Below are 25,153 nucleotides of genomic sequence, written 5' to 3'. Positions count from 1 at the left end.
GTCTCCTGCTGGTTATTCTACAATTTTTTGTTTGGAAAAAATGTGCTTTGCCATAATTTTGGGGAATTTCTATTGGGAGAAATATTCAATAACACTAATATTCAGTGTGGTGTCACAAAAATCACCTCACCCTAACCCTACTTAAAAAAACTGTTTTCTAATGTAACATTAACTTGATATTGACTCTATGTAAGCTGAGTCCAAGGTGTCTCTAAGAGAGTCTCTACAGTGTGAAATATTGCACATTGCCTCAGCCTGCAATACAACGGTGGTCAATGCATGATACTTTCTCATCTCCTAATTTTTATACTTAATAATACAATGTCAATGTTGTGTAAGAAGAATCATTAAATAAATATATGAAAGTTACACAAGACAACAATATAGAAGAATTTATGGATTTGACGCTGTGATCGGTGATCGTCAATATCGGGATCGGCAGATACTGCTTTCGGTGATCCGAGATCGGCCCCAAAAATCCTGATCGGTACATCTCTACTTAGAAGCCTGAAAGATGGTGCACGATATGAAAGGCGAATGATTTATATCAAATGGCATGATCAGCAGGCTCTGTTTGTCATACTTAATCCTTAAGTACAGCACTGAGTGATTCAGAGAGAAATGAACAACTTATTGAACTGAGCGAACATGGCAGTTCTGATACGGTATACAGGAGGTGTTAGCTCCCATTGCTCTTATTAAGGATGTTTGTCAGTTTTAATCTGTGACTTCAGCACGGTGTCGGACTTTAATGAAAATGACAAGCAGTTGGTGCTATGGCAACTCTAACATAAAGAATGTGTGCTTGACCAGTCCCGTCTCCTACAAATTAAGCTTATACTTTATATTCACAACAGTAAGTATGCTTTGACTGAATTAGGTTTTCTATCAATATAACGAGAAAATGTCGTAGCCTACTTAATGTATCAGTCAAATGTTCGCAGACAATGACCAGTATTTGATTTGTTCATAGGCTTGCAATACACTATCACCAAATAACTCTGTTCTTTTCAAAAAGTTGGATGTGTTTGGCTTAGTAGGAATTAGGGATGTATATTGATAAGGATTTAGCAATTCCGATGCTTTATCGATTCCCAAATAGGCTGAAAAACAAGTAGTACATGAGTAAAGAAAAGAATACAACCTGGTTTATTAATATAAATACATAAACAAATAAACAATACTCAAATGAGTAAAATGAGTCCACAAGTCAAGAGGCTATTGGCTAAGGATAATCCCATAAAGGAACAAGAGGAACAAGAAATAACTGACGTTATCTGCAGACTGACTACCAGAGCCAGCAGCAACCTGACTCTGACTGCCTCTGCTATCATCTACATTACATGGATGGAAAATGCAAAATGCACAAGTGAAAGGTGGTTACTCAAATTCCGAATCGTGGTGCTAAATTAACCTCATTTTTATCATTATCACACAATGTTAGCCAGTTGTTTAATTTTACCTGCTGTGCTGGTGATAGCACTGGTGCTGCTAAGTGCGTCAAACAAACGGCATTGCTGGAGTATAATGCCGTGTTGTGTGGCCAAATGCTTGGACATTAGTGGCGTAAGTATCGGCGGTGCAACCGGTGCAGCTGTCAGGGGCCCATGAAGGAAGGGAAAAAAAAAAAAAAAACAGCTGTCCAGAATTGCCACAGGCCCTGTTTTTGTGAATGAAATAGCTGGGGGCGTGTCGGTAAGGTAATGCTGAGTGGCCTTGATGCCTGTCAGTCATGATGAGTCGCGTCTCGTCACAGGGTTCGTACACATTTTTCAAGGTCAAATTCAAGCACTTTTCAAGCACTTTTAAGGGTCATTTTCAAATTTTTCCAGCACCATATCGCTGGGGTAAAATACATGATCTACAGGAATATATACACTCATTTAAAAAAATTTTTCACTTTTTATCACAATTATGTACATTGTGTTATGCTGTAAACTTCTAAAATGATGTTTCATAATAGCAAAAAGTTTAGAAATTAAAGGAGAACACAAAGTTTTATCCAAAAAAAATGGAAGCCACTTGGCGTTCTTCAGACACACTCGGACCAAGACAAAGAGAGACCTGAGAGCACCCTGTAATTTTCTTTTTTGACATAAATTTGTGGGTTTCAAAATGCAGTGTTGGGAGTAACACATTACAAAAGTAATGCAATTACTGTAATGCATTACTTTTTGCTGTACACAGTAATGTAAGGCATTACAAAAAAATATTTTACTTGGTACAAATCCCAGTAACGCGTGTTACAATGCATTTTAAACCCGAAATTAAGTGGTGTGTTGTTTTTATACAAATTCGCCAACAACTTCCTGTAAGTGCTGGAGAACTATTGATTGAGGAGAAGACGACTGCAGCAGCAGACAAGTTGGACTCTAAACTCGCAAGATGGACATACGCTCATTATTTTCAGTTCCTCAGAGACAAGGATGTGAAGAACATTATAGCTACGTGCACTTGGTGTGCAAAACCAAAAGATCTCTCTACCTCGTGAAACAACACAAGTAATTTAACGAAACATCTAGAGCGGTGCCACACTAACATTAAGCTAGTAACCAAAAGAAAGCAAACTAAGGATGAGAGCGGAGAAAAACCTAAGCAGCAAAAACATTCTCCCGTTCTGCGATGCTTGAACCTCAAGAAGTGAGGAGACTGTGACAGAGTATGTTGTCGAAGATATGCTGCCACTTTCAACAGTGGATTCTCCGTCTTTTAGAAAAATTGTGAGCAAGATCCCCGCCCAGGCTAGCAATAACAAGGTAAGCTATCATTGCCTCAACAGGTTAGTGCTGCTGGGCTACTGACTATAATATATCAGCCAATAGAACAGCGACATAATGTCAATCTGTTTCACATCAGTCTGTATCCAGATAAAACATACAAAAACTTCATAAACATTAGCTAAAGGGCCTTACAATGTAGGCTAATCTTACTTTATTAGAAGTAAGTCATGAAAATGGGAGAAAAGTGAACATTTCCTTTTCACACTTAAAGCTCTTACGTATGTTAGTGCCTGGTGTGACGTTACAGAGACAAACTGAACAGTCAGTTTCTGACTCTGGCACTTTCAGCTCTGGTGCATCAAATTCGACCTTCTCTTCAGCCATCCTTCTCTATTGCTACCAGTCTGCATGTGTAAGGACACACGGACAATCAGGCGCTAACTTAACGAGGTCACTTAACGTGATTAATGGTGTGTTAATTATTATTTAGCGTGTTATGGTTTAGCTAACGTTAGCGGTTAACATAAAGTGTTAACGTGCAGTGTTGGCCTAAGTTACTCAAAAAGTCTTAACTTACATTTCTTGTGACTGGAGAGCGCAGACTCTCCCATTGCACAAATCTGCAAATTCTTTTTTGCAGACCTTGCATGACGCCACTCTTTGATTCGGTCCTTATCTTAACCATAGTTTGTAGTTATCATTTTCAAGCCAACGCTTGTTAAAACAACAGCTTCCCGGCATTTTGTCATCTCCTGCTGTCTCTCTTCGAAAGGGGCGGGGTCATACACAGACCAGCAGGTCGCGGAGAGGAGCAGAGAGGCTCAGCAGAGCCCAGGAGGAAACATCTCCACATACGGTTCTCTTGCTGATTTTATTACTCCTTGTTATAAGCAAACTATCCAGTCTGATCCCAATTTTGTGAAAGACATAGAGTATATGACATTAGCATAGACATAATGTCAAGCACTTTCAAGCACTTAAACTAAAATCCAAGCACTTTTCAGACCTTGAAAACACAACACTGAAATTCAAGCACTTTCACAGATTTCAAGCACCCGTACAAACCCTGTCGTCACCTCTATGATGTGTCTGCAGCTGAGCACTGTGAAGCATGTCTCTTTCCCCGGGCGGGAGAGTTATCATACCGTAAAATACCAAATAATGGCCGGGGCGTTTATTTGTTTCAATCACTTAACAGACCAGGCGTTTATTTGGGATCAGGCGTTTAATTCCTTCCTCTCGAAAATCCAGGATGAAAATGTCACAAACTTCTCCAGCTTCTCGGTGAATTCTCTGGCATCCTTCTGCAAGTGAAGTTGTTGTGGCGGAGGAAACGACTCCGCCAAACAACACCCGCTGCAAACTCCTCATCTCTGCTGTCACTCACGTTGGCGTACATTTGTTTCACCATCACCCTGATCATTTTGCGGGACACTCTCTCGTGGCGTGCCCGTTTGCCGCATGTTTATCTCAAGCTCCTTGCTTGCCTTCTTCCTCCCTCCACCAGGCATCCTGGTCCTGTTGCTGTCCTCCTCGGACAGACGCTGAAGCTCAGTTTGATTTTTCGCCAATCTCTCACTCTCTTGGGGTCGACAGAGAAACGCCTAGGGGCAGCAGAAAAAATAAATAAATAAATAAATAAAAATAAAATAAAAAACGGCCGTCGATCGGCCCATTATTGATCGGCCCACCGGGAAAAATCCTGGTACTCCCGATGGCCATTCCACCCCTACATTAGCAGTTCTCTCGAGTGGCTGTGCGTGTGTCCAAGCGTGTCTGTGTGTGTGTGTCTGCGTGCGTGTGTGGATCGTTTTTGCTGGGACAACATTTCTCCACAGTGCATCGCATGTAGCAGCTCAGCTCACCTCTGCTCTGCAGCAGCTTGCCTGCAGCAAATTTGCGAGAGGGGTACGTTTGTTTACAGTGGCGGCGCAGCCCGGAAGATCGATAGCGGAATCGTAAAGGGTTTTTGTTAGCGATTCCAAAGAATCGTTATACTTAGAACCGGTTCCCAAACGAAACCGGTTAACGATGCGCATCCCTAGTAGGAATATTGTCTTTTTTGAAGTAAGGGCTAAAAACTGAATATTTTTCTTAATTTAAACATTGTTACTGAGACAACACATAAACCCTGATTTGACTTCTTCACTGGCTCACCCTTTTAAATTGGAAAAACAATTTAAAATTTTTTATAAATGCTATATTTTCCATCAGATCTATACACGTGTCTCCTACAGCTCTGGTCCCCTGAAAATGTCGGTGTGCCGCACATCATTAACAATCTCACTGCTGTCTGCAAATGGAAGTCAACTAATTGGGGCTAAGGACAAATAGTGACCCACACGTACAGCGAGCCAATCAGAGCGGTGGCCCATGCTGCTTTTCTAATAAGCTTACCCCGAAAAAACACACTCAATTTCTAAGTGGAGGCCAATGCCCTGTAATGTAAAGTAATTATTTAATATCAAAATGTTTTACAATTATGAAAACAATACTGCCGCACTTAACTATCCTTGGATGTTTTAAAGCAGATCATTTCTTAGTTCTTGTGATGTTTTTTTTTTCAGAACTTTCTCTAAACCTTCTCCCCGCTGAAGTGATGATACTGCTTTGAAGGCATTTTTCTGTAAAAAAAAAATGCAGCAGTGTCAAAGTGGGCATGATGTGATGCTGTAAGACTTGACCACATGCATAGGAAGAAATCTGCCACTCCTGCACTTTTCTCCTTGTTACTTACCCCTGACCTGCTCTTAAAAAAATATAGTCAGCAGCATTGCAGTGCCTCTAATGATGTGTAATCACAGTGGTTTCCTGCATAATGCCTTAAATGTTGGGAGAGACCATCAAGCACCACAGATATCCAGGGACATTTTAGGCAGATGGTGATACTTTACTTCGCTTAACAGAGAAAGCAAGATAAGACTTATTTTCATGCCTCAATAAGTAGCCCATTGAACACATTCATATTCAGCATAGAAGATCATGAATTTGCCTAATTTACTGATGATTTTGAACTGCACTGTATGTTGAAAATGGTGAATGGATATGATTGATGTTTCTCCTTATGCACTGTATGTATTCCATCATTTTCCTGAGAGCAGGGAGAGAAAAACATCAAAGTCATTCATGTCAATCTTTAAGCTCTTTAGGAGAAATAATGGCGAGCAAGGCTGTTTGAAAACTCATATCCATGTTTGGTTATGCTCATTTCATTGCGCCTTGTACCCCATTCTATTTCAAAGCAACTGAAAGCAAAGTAGAGCCACAGTTGAATTCAAATGGAGATGCAATTAAATGCAAAAAGGCTGAGAGAGAATTTTACTATGGGGATGTTTATGCATTAGACTGTGTCACTGAAAAGACTTTTGACTGCATTCTAGAAGTGACTGTTGGATTAAATGTGATCTGGAATTTGCTAAATACTCGGGATGAGCCCCGAATGGGGTGAAATGGCCAATTAGAAAAAGCTTGTAATCTCATGTGTGACATCATGCTCCTCCAAAGTTATAATATTTCTGTATGAGAAGTCACCAAACCATGGACAGAAGTCGTTCACAACTTTAGTCCAGACATATCTCTGCAACATTTGACTTGATTGCTATGATATTTGGCATAAACATAACCATCCCCAGAGGATACATTTACGAAAATGTCTCAGCAACCATCGGACAGATTATCATTAAATTTGTTTCAGATATTCACACTCCCCAAAGCATAAACTGTAGTAATTGAGATGACTTTATTTTCAATTTGTCCAGTTCTTTGGTGTGTGACAAAATACCTTTGAAAGTAATGACCTGCCCATCAGCCTCAACTGTATTGCAGTAGTTATTATTAGCAAGTACCACACATGCTAAATGAAGATAGCAAAAATGTTATAACTTCTAAAGAGTGTTTAACTCAAAGCCCCACAGAGTAACAATTGAACATCACAGTTTGTCAAAATGTCTCAATATAATCTACAGGATTCGCAAACATGGCCATTGGCACAAATTTTTAAAAATGTCATGCTTTGACCACAGCTATCTTTCATGCATGCAACGCATATCCTTCACTGAACAAAAAACGATATTAAGTAACTGCTGGAGTCGTAGGGAGGTGGTCATGGTGGATGGCTTGTGTACAAAGTCCAAGAATGTAGCATCAGAATCCAGACTTCGCCTCAAGTCTGTGTTCAGGGTTTAAGCAAAAAAAACACTTAAAATTAGGGACAGATTGTTATTTCCATCATATGTTGATGAAAATTAATGGGAAATAATGATGTTATTGATCTTGAGAATGCGTGTACTTGGACAAGAATCTGTAATGTGTTAATTTGATACTTGAACTGTTGTGATCATACGAAAATACGGGTTGGACACACATTTACAGTTATAACCAATCGGCATTTTGTCCAATCCATTACCCTGTGGTGCAATCTTGTGTCAATGCAGCTTATTTTCAATAAGTTATCTACCTTCACTTATCCAGTATAGTCTAGTTGTAATCAGGTTTCCCTCCAAATACATTTAGTACAACAGTGTTTTAGCGGCATCTTTGGTGTCCTTCAGGGACTGCTCTTGAAAGATGCTGATGAAGGTTCTCAGTCATCCAGGTCATGGTAATTCTAAGTGCTCTTGAAAGGTTTTTCTGTTTATTGTCTCCCCCCCCCAACAGTGAAATGAAAAGCTGCCCTTGGCCAAGATATTGGGTTGTACAGAGCCTGTGTGGCTGTAGATTTTATAAGAAGAACAAACATAAAAGCTTTGGCTCACAAATTGACTATTATAAATCATTTGGTGAGACGAGATAAATATCAAGATATTTACATTAAAATATGATTAATTATTATTGAAAAGTGTCTTTGATATTATTGATAGTTCCCTAAACTAAATGAGATGGCGTGGTTTGGTGCAGGAATGAACAGTGAACGGTCTTGGATGCTGTACCAGGTTAGAGCATTAATATGAATCAAGCAGCCAGTGTGTGCTGGCTAGCAGCTGTTTGGGGCCCCGAGTGCAATCCCATGCAGCACCTCGGTCCCCAACAAGTGCTAGCCGCAATGAGGTGCATCATAGTGACTTTTAATTTCCCTCCTCACCACATCATATCTGAAGCAGGCCAAGGAAGGGGGGGAGAGGAAATAGATCCCCAGATTATTTCCATCTATAATTTCTTATCTCGTGGTATGCGTTCCTTCTGCCTCTCCTCCATTGCCCCCCAGCAGGCTGAGCCTTTTACTCCCTGGGTGTGCCACCAATCTAGAAATTGAATTTGAGGGGAGGAAATTAGAAATGAGGGCATTTTCATTTCAATTTGGCTTTCCAATGAGACAGTTTTGATGTAGGGTCTTACAAGGCGACAATATAGAACTCCCACTCACTTGATACCCTTCACCTTACGACCTTGTCACCTACACCCCACCGCCACCCTTTAAACCCCTACCAGCATCTCCCTGTCTGCTCTCCCACCAATTTAAAGAGCCCTACATCTTAAAAACAGTCAATTTCCAAGCCAAAGTGTGCCACCTGCTTTTGGCAGCTGGAAGCCCTGGCAAATGTAGATAAATGAACAGAGCCACCTGAGGGATTTTATGAATCTGCTGCTGCTTGGCAGATTTATTTGCTCCCCGCCACAGAGAGCTGCACTGGTAAGCACAGATTACGGTCTATAGCACAACTGCCCCTGCCCATTCTCCTGTCCTACCCTCTGTGTGTCCACCAATGCAAGCACTGAGAGGTTGTTGACCTGTAATTCATCAGTATTTTAAATTGTAAACTGCAGCCTTGTGTTTTCCTGTGTCTTCCTTCACTTCATCATTGCTGCTCTGGAACAGATTGCGTCGTGCCCTTGGGAAGATGTGAATATGTTTGTTTAATGCCTGATCTAATCTTACATCATTATGCAGAAGGATATTTGACTAAATCTTATAGAACTGTAATTAGATTTTTATCAAATCCACTGCTGTTCGTTATACACAGTATATGTTTGGCTATACACTATCTCACCTCAGTCAAATTAATTGTTCAGAAGCTCCATTCTGTACTTGATTTAAGGTTAAGTTCAATGAAACGCATTATGAAGATCAAGTTGCAGATCAGTTTATTTTTCTTTTGACTAATTATTTTATATTCCTAACATAAACATGAAGGTTTTAAGCTCCCTTTAGGTTAATAATCAAAAGTGCTCTTTAAATAACGATTCATGGATTATTGAGTTGTATCTACTGAAACAACCTACATTCATTCATTTATTTATTTAAAAATTGAAGATGAACATTTTGACTGAAGTGCTCCTCTTGAGTTGCAAGAGCAAAGTCCTCCATGTGATCTTTGATTATAAAACAGCAGCAACAAAAACTTGATAGAAACAGAATCCCACATGTTGTAGAGGACTCTCATTACAACCATCATACATAAGAGAACAAAGAAAACATGTGGAACTTTTTTGTGGTGCAATATTTTCAACATTTGATTTTAAGGTATAAGCATAAGTATTGAGTACAGAGTGATTGTTTAATAAATATTTTTCAATAGGTGTTGTCTCTATAACAGAATTTCAAACTTTCAAAATACCTTGACAATGATCAATGTTCAATATAATTTCTTTGGACAATTTACTTCTGATCATTGTCTTTGTTAATACTTCGGTGATATTAAAAAAAATTTAAATTCACCTTTCATCTTTCTTTCAAAATTTGTTGCGTTAGCACCTTTCATTAGCACTGATCTGCCACAGTGCAGCATGGTCCCTGGCATCAACCAATGACAATAATGACATGACTAATAGCTTACTGGTATTGCTCTCTTACTTGTAAAACTCTAATTGACAGTCATTTATTTCTCACGTCAAGTGGCCTTCCCAGGTAAATTTGAACTGAGCCTTTTCCCTTTTGTGGAAAAGGTCAAGTTTCAGACACAATACGTGGCAGTCAGTGAGCTGTCTGTCTTTAAAGGGAATTCAGTCACAGACAGACACCTGACGGCTGATGTCTGCAAGCAGCGAGTCCCCTCTCTGGCTTCACTCATGAAAACCATTATATTCAACTCTGAATAAAGGCTCAAGAAAAAATAGACCGCAAATGTCCTGTCTATGTTCAGACAGTTTATATAAGTGTTATAGATGTTCTTGTCACCATTATCTCCTGTCATTTGAGGTAATTTAACCTTGTATATAAATCATCCTCTAAAGGAGCTCTCAAAAACACAAAATATATTGTGCGTATGTGTTATTCTATGGTGTGCTTTTTGAAGTAAAACTATGAAAAGTTGGGCATTTGATAAAAATAAGGAATGATGTGCACACAAGTTGTTTGTTTTTCTGTTGTCTCAATGCTGAAGTGTTCAGCGTCTCCATACTGCGTGGGCGTGAAAGAAGTTAATCAGCTCATTTTAGGCTTTGTTGCTGATGTCAGAAATGTTCATATTTGGTGGTCTAATTATGATGCCAATCATAATTGTGTCTGATGCTTTGAAACCACAAAATAAACAAGCAGATGTTTTGAAGTTCTGCTTAGAGAGTAAACCTAAACAGAATTGAAAAGATTCTTAGTTTTCTATTGAACCTTCAAGTACCTTTAATTTTCTACATCACAGCATCAGTCATCATGTCAAATTTCAAATTTATTTGTCGAGGGCTTTTAACGAACAGGCTCAAAATTGTTTCAGGGACCAAAAACTAAGATGAACAAGTGTGTCACTAATTTAAAACTGTGGGTGTTAGTGTGACTACAGCTGTAAATGGAGATGAGAGGATATGAGAGTGCGAGGCAACACCAGGGAGTAAGCAGACAATTAAATGACGAGACTGCTGGGAACGACAGGAGAGGAAAGAGAAAATGGAAGGGAAAACAAGGGTCCTTCTGGACTGAGGATAATTTTCCATTCAAAAAAATATGCAGTAATATGCAGTAACAAACACAGAAAATTGAGGGTTTTTTTTTACAATGTAAGAGCTCACATCTGGGTACAAAGGGGAAAAAAAACAATATTTTTTAAATATATGGATGAAATGTTCTTGTGTCTCCAAGCTGTTTTCAAATTTACAGTACATTATGATTTTGACTTTATGTACATATACTGTAATTTGTTTTTCCAGAATTTCACAACTGGGCCATATATTTACATAATTTTGTGTGTAATTTATTCAAACTTACCAAAAGTTTTGGAATCAGTCCTGCAGAGACACCCGCAATGACTGGAGGGTAATCCTTTTGGAGAACTGACTGTCAAAGTTACTCCACTAAAAGTGATTGTTTGTGCCACTGAGGTTGTTTTTCTAAGTTTATGACGACATGCCTAAAAATTCCTTCAGAGCTACACTTTTTTCCTTCAAGAGTAAGTTTTGTTTTGCAACCAGAAACAAAAATCTTGTTTGAGGACAAGTCTTGCTCTTAAATCTTGGGAGGTGAGTTGTAGCAGTTGTTGCCTCATCTAGATTGTAAAAATCAGCTAGTCAGCTGAGCTACTTACTGAAATAAATTCTTGCTGGCAATTCCTCTTTCCAACTCTGACTGACATTCCCACCATTGTCATCCTCCAATAAACACTCAATTCACACATAAACACATAAAGCTTGACAAAAAAAAATAGAGATATATATATATCCATATATATACTGTATACTGTAATATATATATATATATGTATACTGTATACTGCACATTCACATTCACATTCCATGCTTATTAACTAACTTTTACATCAGGATGTGGTATTATTACAGCAGAGAAGGCTGCCAAACGGCTGACCACATTTCAAGTCTCACCAGTGGATATTTTTAAGGACACTGGTGGACATTTCCTAGCGTTTTCTATTGCGACCAAAAGTATTTTATTTTTATTAAAATTGTATTATTATTTTTATTGTTTTTTATTTTTACTATTTTTCACAGGAACTCAGATCGTCTCCATCCTTGAATGTGATGTCCAAAACAGGTATTTTAAGCAACTTTAACCATGTATGTTTTGTGCCTATACCTAAGCAGAGCATAAGCGCAGCATTGTGACAAGAGAAAAATTCAATTTAACAGTGTCATGGCAACTGAAAATCATGCATGTCTAGTGCAGATGAGAGTTGGTCAAACACAGAGCTTGCAGGCAAAAGTCATACATCAGTTGTGCATAGATAATGACTGAAGAGAGGCAGTCTATTTTCATCTTATAAAATAACCCTAACAATATAGCATTATTCCAAACATCTCAACATCAGCCTCATGATACACATAAGACTTCTTGTACACTTCAACCATTGCTGCATGTCATACATCTAGCTAAAGTCAAAACACTTCTACAGAGAAGAGGTTTCACCAACCCCCTTCATGGTGAACTCCTAACCTTAGTTCCTTTACGTCAATTTTCACGGCACATTATACCATATACAATACATCCATTCTTACTAAGCAACCAGATGATTATCATAGCCAACAATGAAGCCAACAGACACAAGATTTCACTTTACATAAATAATAATTTTGCATCTATATTGTTAAATATAAGAACAATATATCAGAATAAGAAGGGACATTTGAGAATTTCCCTCATAACAGATAGACAGTTGTAACATTAGCATCCTGTTGTGGGGAAATTATCTTTTTTGTTGTGTATAAAACATCCTAATTGCTGTTCCAGACATCATGCTAGATTCACAAACTTTTGTGAAATGAGGCTTGGGTTTAAAATTAACAGCGCAGCTGTCCAGATATGCATGTTTTTTTCATTTCATGTATTATTAAAAAAAACTGGGCAATCCCTGCACATCACAAAGTACATTATGGCTGCTTCAGTGTGCAATTTAACATCATTTATGTTTATGTCCATTTTATCCCCCGTTGGTTGGATACAAGCAAGATAGCATATAGTCACTGTCGCAACAGCTCTTTATTCTGTACAAATGCATCAGTACAACATAGTTATATCCATATACCACTTACAACATTAGCAGAATCTAACTGTAGACTGTCTGAGAATTTTGGTGGGCTACAGACAACCTGACATCCTTTCTCCCTCCTCTCTCCTCTTATCCTAAATCCATAGAAGAAAAGCAAGTTGAGCTCGTAACGGCTGAGTGCCACCCATGGGTGCATTTAATACTCTAATTAATTAATTGTAAGTGGGGAGCAGTTCAGCTAATATTGAAGCAGACTCTGGCTGAAGGCATGCCAGACACAGTGTGTTCTGTACACTTCCTGTTGTACATTTACCCATCACTACTGTTCCAAAGTTCAGGCAGGGGAAACATAATCCTGCCTTTTATTAAGAATTGACTTCCATATCACATTTAGCAAGAGTGAAAGCCACTCTTATTCATGCAACTGAATGAAGGTAATTATGGTCTCACATCTTAATCGTTATCAAATTAACCTCCGTCTGAGAGATAGAGAACTTTCAGATGCCAAACAATCTAAGTGTGTTTATTCGGAATGGTCTGTGCACTGGATACAGTTTTACAGCAACACTATGGCAATAAATTATTGTCGGTTCTTTTGTGGTCAGTTTCAATAAAACAGAAAACTGGCTTTGTGAAGAAGATATTTATTAAGTTTAGCACATCCAGCGGCAGCTACGTTTAACATTAAGCAAAGAGAAAGAAAAAAAAGCTTGCAAAATCTGCACAGCTCACACAACAATGTTTACATAAACAAAATAATATATCCGTCAGAAAAAGGTAATAAATAGCATATTATTTGTCTGATGTAAGAGTCATGCTGGCTCTGGAACACCCCAACCTTCAGTGGAGCTATTAACTCTGTGGCAGACAGGGTTGTTCAGAGAGGGTGCACTAACATAGGTTTATTGTTTTCCTGTTTTTGAATGACAATTACTAGTAAATCAGGAGTATCCATTAAGAAGTGTTGTGTACGTTGAGAGGGCAGCTTGCTTGAGTTCCTTTCAGGACCACTTCCGTTACATTACAGCAGATCTGTTTTAAAATCCCCTTTGCACTCGTAAATGTTTGCTGCTTCCTGCGTTCTAACAGTGCAGACACTCTTCACGCTTGCTCTCTGCTTATGTTAGTTTTGCTACTTATTCCTATTGTCTCAAGCAGGTTTCCTATAACAAATAAATCATTGAAAGAATAAATTACGACATTCCTGGGTTGCGGTTATCTACTTTGAACTACCTACCCAGAATATTAACGGACCCAAACAGTAATTTAGTGAACTACTGACAGAATTATTCCCTGGACTGTGCTATGCGTCACTGCTCATCAGGATCGATGAAGTGCACAGACTGTCATAAATTGTGACAGAAGATCGGATATTCGCATTCAAAATGTCTTCTGCCAGTAAGTTTGTTCATCAGAATTTCAGAACTCGGCAAGATTTAAAAGGACGGCCATCTCTAAACGACGCCATAACTTTCCCCAAACCCGCTGAAATGGACCAGTGAAGTCATGAGCTGTGAATGGAAGTTCTACCCACTGAGATAATCTGAGTTATAAACCTAAACACAAGTGCAGGGCCCTACGCACACAGAGGGCAAAATCTATGGATTCGGCGCAGCCAGCTTCGCCCCCAGACATCTGGCGGACAGCCAAAGGTCGCATAAACACGAATAACAGTCAACCTGGAGATTTTAGTTAGAATACAAGCTTAAACCATTAATAAATCTCAGTGAGGCAGAAGTGGAGATGACTACTGATAAGTAAAAAAAAAAAAAAAGTCAAGGAAGTTGCATGTGGAGCAAAGGGGGGAAAAACCCACGCAGGGCCAATGATGCTTGCTGAGAGCAATCAGAAGTGCTAAAGCAGGATTTCATTGAATTGTTTAATTGTCTGGACAAACTAAGGCCAGGATTTTTTATTTGTGGACCACTTCCAACAGTCAACAGAGGAATCAACAGGTTCACAAGACTCTCAACAGATGCCCCAGTAAAACCTGCGGTCTGAAAGGGATAAACTACATTGAAAACTTCAGTCTGCTCCGGAGGACACAGTATTTTCTTTTAGGGCAGATGGCCTACACCTAAGTAGATCTGGAGTGACAGTACTGATGGGCCATTTTTTGGATGAGTCTGAGACACCCGTCAGCTTGGCCTAAGATGATTCACCCTGACACACAGCAGCCTTGGCACCATGGACACCTAACATCACTGCCTCAATGTCAGCATGTTGACAACCAGCGCATTGATCAGTCTGCTTATTCCTCCTCCCTCCCCTGCCTCACCCCTTCTGATAAAGCGGAAGCGCTGTTTAGCACTGGCAAAATCACTGAAAATCACCCCTAAGTCACTTCCATGTCGTCTGCCTCCACCCCAACCAAACAGACTGACTCAACTCAGCACACATACAATAAGGGGCACACTCTCGAGTAAATCATCTCAAACGGTGTTAACATTTTGTGGCTGTGGTGACTGATGTTGTTCTGTCTGATTATTCTTGTTTCTCCTTTGAGATGACTATCTCTGTGCACACAGATGTTCAATCAGAGTTAATCATCAGAAAATGACCTATCACTGAAAACACTGGTGAATTATTCATTCAGGTTTTCTCTTCCACATCGGCCCATGACTGGGTCTCAGTCCATGATGTTCTGAAATTTCAGTTCTGAAATGATCCATGTTATTAATGCAATTCCCTCCACTAAAGTAAAGATAGTCTGGTAAAAAAATAACATCATAGAGAAATGCTATGCCTGTAACAATTAACAGAGTGTTGGACGCAAGCTGGACGCAAGTAGTGAAAAAAACAAATCTCCTGGTGCATTAGGACAGCTATGAAGATACACCAAAGAAAGCAATTACAATTTTGAAAAGTGAAATAAAAGACAGTCCTTATTCTATGACATCATTGTAACCAGCTATAATAATGAATGTGCCTTATTTGCTAGGGCTGAAAAGCTGACAAACTCTCACACAATGAATTTGCCTCATTCTTTACTGTGAAAACTGCAAAGATAAGTCAAGTGATCAGTTTTTCCGTAGCTGGTATAAGGTCTGTGTTATCCTTTAAATTCACTCAAAACCACTACAGTTAGTACATCACAATTTGAATCCTATTAGCTACAACCTTGGCAGAAGTTGTCCAACATCTGTTCCCTTGATATTCTTTCAGCAGACTTCTCTGAAATGTTTTAACTGAATGGCACTGGATTTTCTGCAGGCCATCGACACACCTCCACTGTCAGGCTATTTCCCACAGGCCTTGAAAACTGCAGTTACGGAGCCACTTCTTAAATGGCATAACCTTGACAACTCACTAAGGAACAATCATACCAAAACGAAAAATTTTATGTAAAATCGTTTTTAAAAAAAAAGGTGTTTTTCAACAGCATAACACCCCCTCTTGCCTCTAAACAGTTGTTTTTATGTTTCCTAGCCAGGATTTCGATCACACCACAGCACAGAGAATGCTCTTGTTAAAGTCCTGAATGACAGTGGGAAAGTTTCAGTCTTGGTATAATCAGATCACAGTGCTGAATTGTCAAGCACAACATATCACAGAGAGAAAGAGAGACAGGAAACAGGAATTCCTGTGGCAGTGCTAAACTGTACTACTTTCTGTCATTCGGTAAAAATGACATATGGAGTCCCCAGGGTCCATTTTCTGTAAAAACAACAAAATATCTTACCATAATTATGCAAAAGACACAGAGACTTATTTAACAATATCATCAGATGACTACAGTCCAATGCAAGCACTGTGTAAGTGCCTCTGGACGTCTCCATCCAGCATCCATCTCCAGTTTGTGGCAACTAAAACAGGTATTCTAAGCCAGAACATGACCCTTCCCAACCCTGAACGGAAGTGTTTTTATGCCTATGGCTAACCACATCATAGATCAGAAGCACAGCGTTGTCATGGTATAGCACTGAACCTAAGAAATGGTAAGATGCAACATAAATAAAAGGAAAGTTTAGACATAACTGTATGAGATGTCAATTTTCAAAATATTCGTTGTTTCCAGAAAGCTACATTTCCACCATTTAGTGAGGCAATTTGGTTGTTCAAGACAGGGCATAAATCTCTCAGAAGTACCTTTTAAAATCTATATTAAGACGATTACAAAATCACCTTATACATTATATCAAGAATTAAAGGACATGTGTTTAAGCAGGTATTACAAAAAGTTGCCCATGCATCAGCTTCTTTAGGCTTTACTGTAACTTAACTGTGTTAACGGGATTCTCTGAGAAGTCGATAGGACAGCTGGAGCTGATTCAGAACACTAAGGTGAGTCTTCACTAAGGAAAATGGATCACATCACTCCTGTTCTCAGATCTTTAAACAGGCTTCCTGTTTGTCAAAGAATTGATTTTCAAAATACAATTGTTTGTTTATAAAGCACTGAATGGTTTAGGGCCAAAACAAATTTCTGATCTGCTGCTCCATTGGAAATATTTGTAAAGATGAACTTGGGGCCATTATTCATGTCTTACAGCACGTTGTAATATCTATTTTACTGTTTTTTTCTCATTCTACTTTATTTTTATCTTTCATTTTACTCTGTGTACTCTTTTGAAAAGCAACTTATGTATCTCTATTATGTATTTTTATATTGCCTAGTGTTTCTTTTTTTTTTAATCTTTTCTCAATACCTTTTTGTGTTATGTAAAGCACATTAAATCCCCAGTGCTGTACAAATAAACTTGCCTTTTCACATTCGTCTGCTGAATAAAGAATGTCTCTCAGTGCTCACCTTCAATATGAGTTGAAGACATGCACAGTACCTAGAAGTGTGGTTGTGTTACATAACAAGAGGTTTGGAAGTCAAACTTCATCCAGTTTGTAAATCACAGATGTGTGAATTGGAAGCTCTAAGCCTCCTGTGAACACAAACTGACAATGGTGATATGATAATGATAAGGAGCAGACACAATCTTAGAATTTTTTGTGGCATGTCAGAGAAAAATGTTTAATCAACTCTTAGTATTTTTAAATGTCATGGAAAATGTCTGGAGGGGATCCTTTAAGTGATTGTTCAACTTAATATCAAATAACTTTTGACACCGAAAGGATCTCGAAGCCCTACATTACCACCACAGTTACGATGGCAATCCATGTAACAATGTAGTGTTGCCCGCTATTTATCAGGACAGAGGATGTAACGTGACAGTCCCTTGTACCATAATCAAAGTCAATTTTGTACAAACTCTGACACGGTTACCGTAGTCAGCATCAGGCAGGGCTGTCAGGAATATAGGAGCCCATCAGTCAAGCAACAGGCTTACTGCCTAATCTAAATTTGATGGCAAGTGGTAAAAACAGGATTAAATGTGCGTGTGTGCATGTCTTGGGGGTAGTCACGAAGTCCTCTGCCACAGAAAATGCATGGATTTGACCAACAAGTCCATCAAAAAAGCTCAAGAGTAAGTCCCTCCAGAGGAAAACTGTTCAGCTTAGTTTACTTTAGTAATTTGGCAATTACCTTAAAGTAAGCTCTCAATATTGTAACACCATCATACATACGCAATTAATGTGCATCAAGGATAAACAAGAAAGTCAGATGACTAATTTCCACTGTGTCCTTGCGAATGACCTTGAGATGTGTACATGTGTATTTGCATGAATACAGGGAAGTAGGGCACTTGCGGCATATAAAGGCATTAAAGTATAATTATACAGCTAATATTTACATTAGACATTGCACCAAACATGTTTACATTCCTTCTCATGAGATCAGAAGTCATTCCTACATTATAACATCGACAACATCCATCTTTGAACTTAGCCCTCATTTTGATTTTGACAACACATCAATGCATCTTGAACATTTGTGCATCTTGCACAATTGTGACAGTACTGCAGTGACAAATATCCTTCCACAGACATACAGTCAGACATAAACACCTGGCAAAGCACTCAAAAATACTACTGCTGTGGCAGTTCCTGTTACAAAGGTGTCTCCAGGACCACCATTTAATGATGACACACAAACACAAACAGACACACTCACAAGGAGAAAGCATTACCAGCCAACACTGGTAATTAAGTCTATAATAAAAGAAATAGTGGCAAACATTCAAGAAAATCAACTGATAACTCGAAGCCGCTCATCTACGGCTCTATCTTTAGGGAGTGCTTCTGAAGCCTTAATTCAAAGCTGACTTTGGACACTCACTGCAGCATCCCTCGCTGAATGATGGTCTAACTCTTCAACTGAAGGTTCACAAAAGCTTTATTGATCATAAATGGCCCTGTAGCTCCGCAGACATGCTGTGAGGGAACTGGGAGAGATAAGAAGAAAAACTAAATATTGCCATCCTTTTATATCCTGATGGTATACACATGTTATAATCTTTGCAACCACAATTCATAACATGTTGTATTACAAATTTGATTGGAAATGAAGCATGCAACTTCATAACCCTTTTGACTTGACTTAAAGGCAATATCTTATAAGCTCTTTTAACCTTAAAATTGTGTTTTTTTCCTTTTAGCTATAGTTAACATTATGCATAGAAACATAATGCAAATCACAAATGAAATTCATCTTAAATCTTCTCCACTCAAGCATTTTGTAACTTATATACTGCAGTCACTGCGACACACACTTTGATAAGAAGGAGGAAGGTGTGAGCTGGTGCATTATCAAAGTGGGCCAACCGATGATGCAGCTCTCTGGCTCTTGTTTTTGTATAAAAGGTTTCTCAATCGGCCAACAGAGCGACCGGCCCACTGGGATTCCTTCCGGTACTCCTGATGGCCAGTCTGACTATAAGAACATAGCCTTAAGGAAATACTTACATAATGAATAAACAAGAAAAACAACAGATTATTTATGTATGCTGGAAGACACAAACGATCATTTCTACTCAGTTCAAACACACAACTTTTTGCTTCCACTGCCAGCTCACTGAACATATCTTTTCAAATTTCTCATCTCATGGGTCTGTCAGCTCCACAAAATGTACACTCCACTGGGCAAAGACTGGCATTATAATAGTGGTGACTACTACTGACAGCATAACCTGTTTCAGTCAACCAAATATGTTGGCACTGATTCAGCAAAAAAATCTGAATTGAAAATCAATTTAACGTAATAACGTGTGGTCTGTTTAATGTTTGCTTTTTTGATAGCCAAAAGTCCAGCATTGCAACATTTTCAGAGGAGACATTTGGCTGCGATTCAGCAGGAAAACATGGCCACAAGTAATGAGGACAAGAGCCAATAACAACAGTAGATATTGCTGTTCTTGATCTAGCTGTAGTTAGCAATATATACTCCAGCCTAAGGCCATGTCCACACCGGGCCAAGCTGATGCTTTTCGAAAAAATGCTCCCTAGAGTGAATAAAGTGCTGCTGTTGTCGGTCTTAGATGCCTCCACTACACTACAGCCACCCACACTCACATTTTCTTGGCACTCTAGCTCTTTTTGCTCTCTCAGACCAGTTGACTGTTGGTGTAATTAAGGTGATCGTGAGGTAACTATGGTGCTAAAAATCTTAAAACCTACATAAAACAGAAGCCTCTTCAGCCTAGGCTGTATAATGATATGGTCATCATTAAAAGGCCAAAAATAAAAGCTAGTACTGCTGTAAATTTAAACTCAAAAGATGACAGAATTATGTCAGTATTAAACAGTTGTGGTAAGAAATTAAAGTCCCCTTTACTGCAAAAGATACTTTCATGGACTTACTTTATGTTCTCAGGTCCATATATTCATTCACTCACATAGATTGATAGTCTAATTTCCAAATATGTACATTTTACATTATTCCAAGCTTCTTCTTTGTACGGACTCTATAGACAGTTCTCTCTTTCAATACTGGTCCATAATGATCCCGAGTTTGTGCCACCTGTGTTCTGTCATCACAAGTCACAAGTCACAAAGCTAAGTATCAGATGTTTTTAAAGTCACAAAATACCAATCTAAAAGAAAAAAAAACAACTCAATGGGGTTTTAAGCTGTTCTCAAAGAATCCTCTAATCATCTGGATGAAATAATATTCTGTCAGTGCAGCATACTAAAAAAAGAAAAAGAGCTGTTATTCACAATGCTGGAGATGATAAATAATCTAAGTTTTTGCAACATGAACCAAAGCAAAGATTCAAATGCATGTACATGAACTGTATTCTACCCATCAAAGCTCACACTTGAATTCATCAAATGAGTTTCCAGATAAATAGAAAATATAGTCAATGCATTACAAAGGTTAGAAACAATTACTTGAAATAATAATGTTCTCCTTCAGTCTTTGCCACATTGGCGCTTTCATTTTTTTTTTTTTTTTTTTTATCAATCTGAAAAAGCTTTTCCTCAATGCTTCCTGAAGCACCTCACTCAGGTTGGATTGACTTGATGAGCACTTCTTATGTACCTTACATTCAAGCTTCCGTAAATTGTTCTTGCATAGTTTGGAGCTGTTTTTAAGGTCATATCCTGTTGTGGGATGAAGTTGACTCTAATCAAGAGCCATCCACAGGGTCTGGCATTGTGTTCTAAAATAGACTGAAAGCCTTCTTTATCAAAATCCCTTTTACCCCATCTTAATCTCCCACTTTATCAGCACCATTACTCCACCATCCTTGACAGATGGCATCAAACACTCCTCCAGCATCTTTTCCTTTGTTCTGCCTCTCACAAATGTTACTTCTATGTGATCCAAACAGCTCAAACTTTGACTCGTCTCTCCACTAAACTTTTTTTTCAGTTTTTCTCTGTCCAATGTCTGTGTTATTTTGTCCATCTTAATCTTTTCCTTTTATTGGGCAGCCTTAGATATGGCTTTTCCTTCGACACGTCTTCACTCCCAGCTCATCTGCGGTCTGCGGTCAAACTATGATGCCCAACCTCCCCCTTCAGTGTCAGTTTTACACATAGTCACCACCAAGGCCAAGGTCAAGTAAAAATAAAACCTGCTGACTAAAAGTTCACATAGTATACCATATTAGGACTTTTTCGATGTTAGTGACATTGTCAAACTATTGTGGCTTGGTAAGGCTGAGGCAAAAAAGCCTTCTTGGTTTGGGTTAGGAAAAGATCAAACTTTGAGTTAAAATAACTACATTCACTCTTGTAATATAAATCATGTGAGTGACGTAACTCAGGTCACGTAACGGATGTTACATCACTCACGTCAGCTGGCAGAGAACAGGCTATTTTCCATACTCTGCTCCAGGATGCTAAAGGCCAGCATCCTGGAGTTGCTTCTTCACCGTTGACTTTGAGACTGGTTACGTGTGAGTACTATTTAATGAAGCTGCCAGTTGAGGACCTGTGAGACATCTTTTTCTGAGAATACAGACTTTGATGAGGGTCTCCCAATTCTCTTTTTATTTTGGTTAGAGCCAGTTTGTTGTTCTCTGAAGGGAGTAGCACACACTGTTGTATGAGATCTTCAGTTTCTTGGCAATTTCTCGCAAGGAATGGCCTTAATTTCCTCAGAATAAGAATAGACTGACGAGTTTCAGAAGAAAGTTGTTTTTTTTCCAGCCATTTTGAGACTTTAATCAGCCCCACAAATGCTGATGCTGTAGATACTCAACTTGCCTAAGGAGGGCAATTTTACTGCTTCTTTAATCAGCAAAACATAATTGCACAAGGGTTTTCTAATGATCAATTAGCCTTTTACCACAACAAACTTGGATTAGCAAACACAATGTGCCATTCGACCGCAGGAGTGATTGTTGCTGAAAATGGTTTGTAGATACTCATTTAAAAATCCGATATTTCCAGCTACAATAGTCATTTACCATATTAATAATGTCTAGAATGTATTTGTGATTAATTTCACGTTATTTAGCTTGAAAAAGTCGAAGTGACCCCAGACTTTTGACTGGTAGTGTATGTCGTCACTCATTAAGACCACTCAAATGATCTTATAACCTAATACTGACAGAAAAGATAGGTACTCACTGCAGGCAAACATCATTTTTCATTCCCACAGTCTTCCATACAATATTTCCCTCCTTATCATCAGTTGATGAATTTGTTTCATAACCCTTTGCTCCCAGGCCCTGCTGTGGAACATACACTTCCTGGTTGTCCTTTGAGGGAGAGTAATTTTATATATCGAGCAAATGCGCAAGAGTGGCGACACCTGAATGTACAGTAAGAGACAGGCAGGATATAAATCTAAATTTGGTGTTAGGTCAAAACTGGAGAAGGTTTGAGGTCTGATTTTTCATAGATATGTCTGGGATTTATCAATCTATTCTGACAAGTATGTTAGGAAATTCATTCTACATTCACTACATTTCAGTTGATACAGGTACAATAATAATAATACATTGTGAGTTAATGGTTTTTGACTATGGACATAACTCTTAATTAACTAATTTGGTAAAAATGGGTCCTTGAAAGGTCTTCAATGCAAACTGCTTTTCAAATGTGACGTGTTAGTATTTTTTTTTTGCCTAAATTTTTTTTTCTTTATCGACCAAATTATGTCAAAATCAAATTACTGGCGGAATGTTTCAAAAATTATATTAAATAGAGGTCAATATGACTCGATGAGAGAAATGTGCCTCTTTAAAAAACAATGTGTGCGGACAGCTATAAAAAGAATGTTTCAATTTCCAATTAAATGGAAATCTTTGAAGCAATTTTTGTCAAAATCTGAAAATATGTTTAAAAATGTAAAAAAAATTATAATAATCTAATGATATACAAATGTAAGATCCAAATGGTATGCTGGTATTAAATTGGTAGGGAGTAGGTGTTATAAGCTACTTTTTCACTTTTCAAATGTTGTTTTAAACTATTAGCCCTCCATTAGCTTTATCAAACAGAGGCAATTCATTTTGGGGTCCAATCATAAAACACATCAGCAGACAGATAAAATCAAAATCCAACCTGCCATAACACTAACTCACAAAATGCAAACCTGACATACTGAAAGACAAAAGACAAAAAATAACGTAAAGTAAAGTGAGTAAATGACACAAAAAATCTAATAATAGATCACTTAACAGGTGTCAGTTCTATAAATCAACCCAACATAACAGTTATTACTGCAGTGCAACACAATGCCTAATTGTATATAATATCATTGCACTCATATAAAATAAAAACAAAGGTGAGGAGGGAGCTTGATAATAAAAGTAACAATATAAAAAAAATAAGTAACAATATAAAAAATAATCTTCATTAACAGGCCATTTAACAGTTGTGTAACAATTCCAAGTACTTAAAATGGACATCTATAAATGAACGCAACATTACTGCAGCTCAACACAGGGCCTGACTGTAGAGGCTATTATATCGTAATAATCATATGAAATGGAATGAAGGTGAGGAGGGAGGTTGAGCCAGAAAATTGATCATGTTTCCTGGAATATAGCATGGAAAGACGTGATCGAACAAGAGGTCCATTTGTTTGTGTTTTTTTATTCCACATTGTTTATATAACTACCAAAATCAATTTTAATATCAATATGCATTAACCTGTACTATAACATTGCTGTGGTGTATTATCTGATTATAGGTAACCAAGTCAGCCATAAATCTGTTAAAGCTCTGAGCCATTTAAATTTTCACTGGACATTGAGTTTTTGCAATCTGCATTATCTCAATGTGTCACTTTTGACAGATTTTTTAAAAGTATGCCCCAGTTCTCTTGTAACCCCCATATTGCTACTTCCGGGTGTATTTAGGTCTTGTTTCCAAGTCAGGGCCATTATTGTATTTCAACTTTTATCTATACCTATTACAATACAATAGACAATTATTCATATGGTTCATTGAAATGTGAGCAACTACATAGCCTTGAGAAGGAGGAAAGTTATCTAAAAGCAAAACACGACCCTGAAAATTCAGAAGCATGAAAACTAGCTCAGTAATTAGATGCTAAATTAGTCCATGTGGACCAATTAGGCAAGACAAGACATGGGGGCTCTGTAATGCTTTGTCAACAGAAATAACACCGGTACAAGGAGACAGACGGGTTGAGGAGGAACAAGTCTGAATGAGAGACAGAAAAGGGAGGGGGCCATGAGAGCATGTACCCTGATTAAAGGAGAGACGGGGATCAAAGAGATTTTTTTTGGCATGTGTGTGAAGATTAAACAAACCTTTAGAAGAAAAAAGGGTCCCATCATTTCCTGTATTAAGTTTGAATTAAATTTTAATGCAGAAACATTGCTTGATCTCTTTTACAAATGATGATGCTTTGATTTGGATGCTTAAAATGTTAGTGAGAGACCCATAGCCCAGTGCTGAGCTAGAAGTTTTTTACATTCCTTTTGACTATCTTCTCAAAGCTAGACGGCCGTTTTTTACCTTTTAAAATTAGACTGATTTTTGTAAATATTAAATAATAATAACAGTAAAGATGTAATTTTTTTCAAATTCCAATTTAGGAAAAATAAAAAAAAGTAAAAAACGTATTTCCTGAAATACCTGGTGAATTATCCACACTCACAGAGGTGCTGATGTGGGAAGAGATATTGCTGTTGTTACATCTGTCTGCCAGTTTAGTCCAGAAACATTTTAGAAACACACACACTCCAAAAAAAGCTAAATGTCACAAATCTCTCAACTCTCAAAACTCGCTATCACCGTCACACATGA

The sequence above is a fragment of the Sparus aurata genome, chromosome 4, assembly GCF_900880675.1.
Source record: "Sparus aurata chromosome 4, fSpaAur1.1, whole genome shotgun sequence".
Taxonomy (NCBI): domain Eukaryota; kingdom Metazoa; phylum Chordata; class Actinopteri; order Spariformes; family Sparidae; genus Sparus; species Sparus aurata.
The sequence above is the reverse complement of the archived record's forward strand: the minus strand, read 5'-3'. Positions refer to the sequence as shown.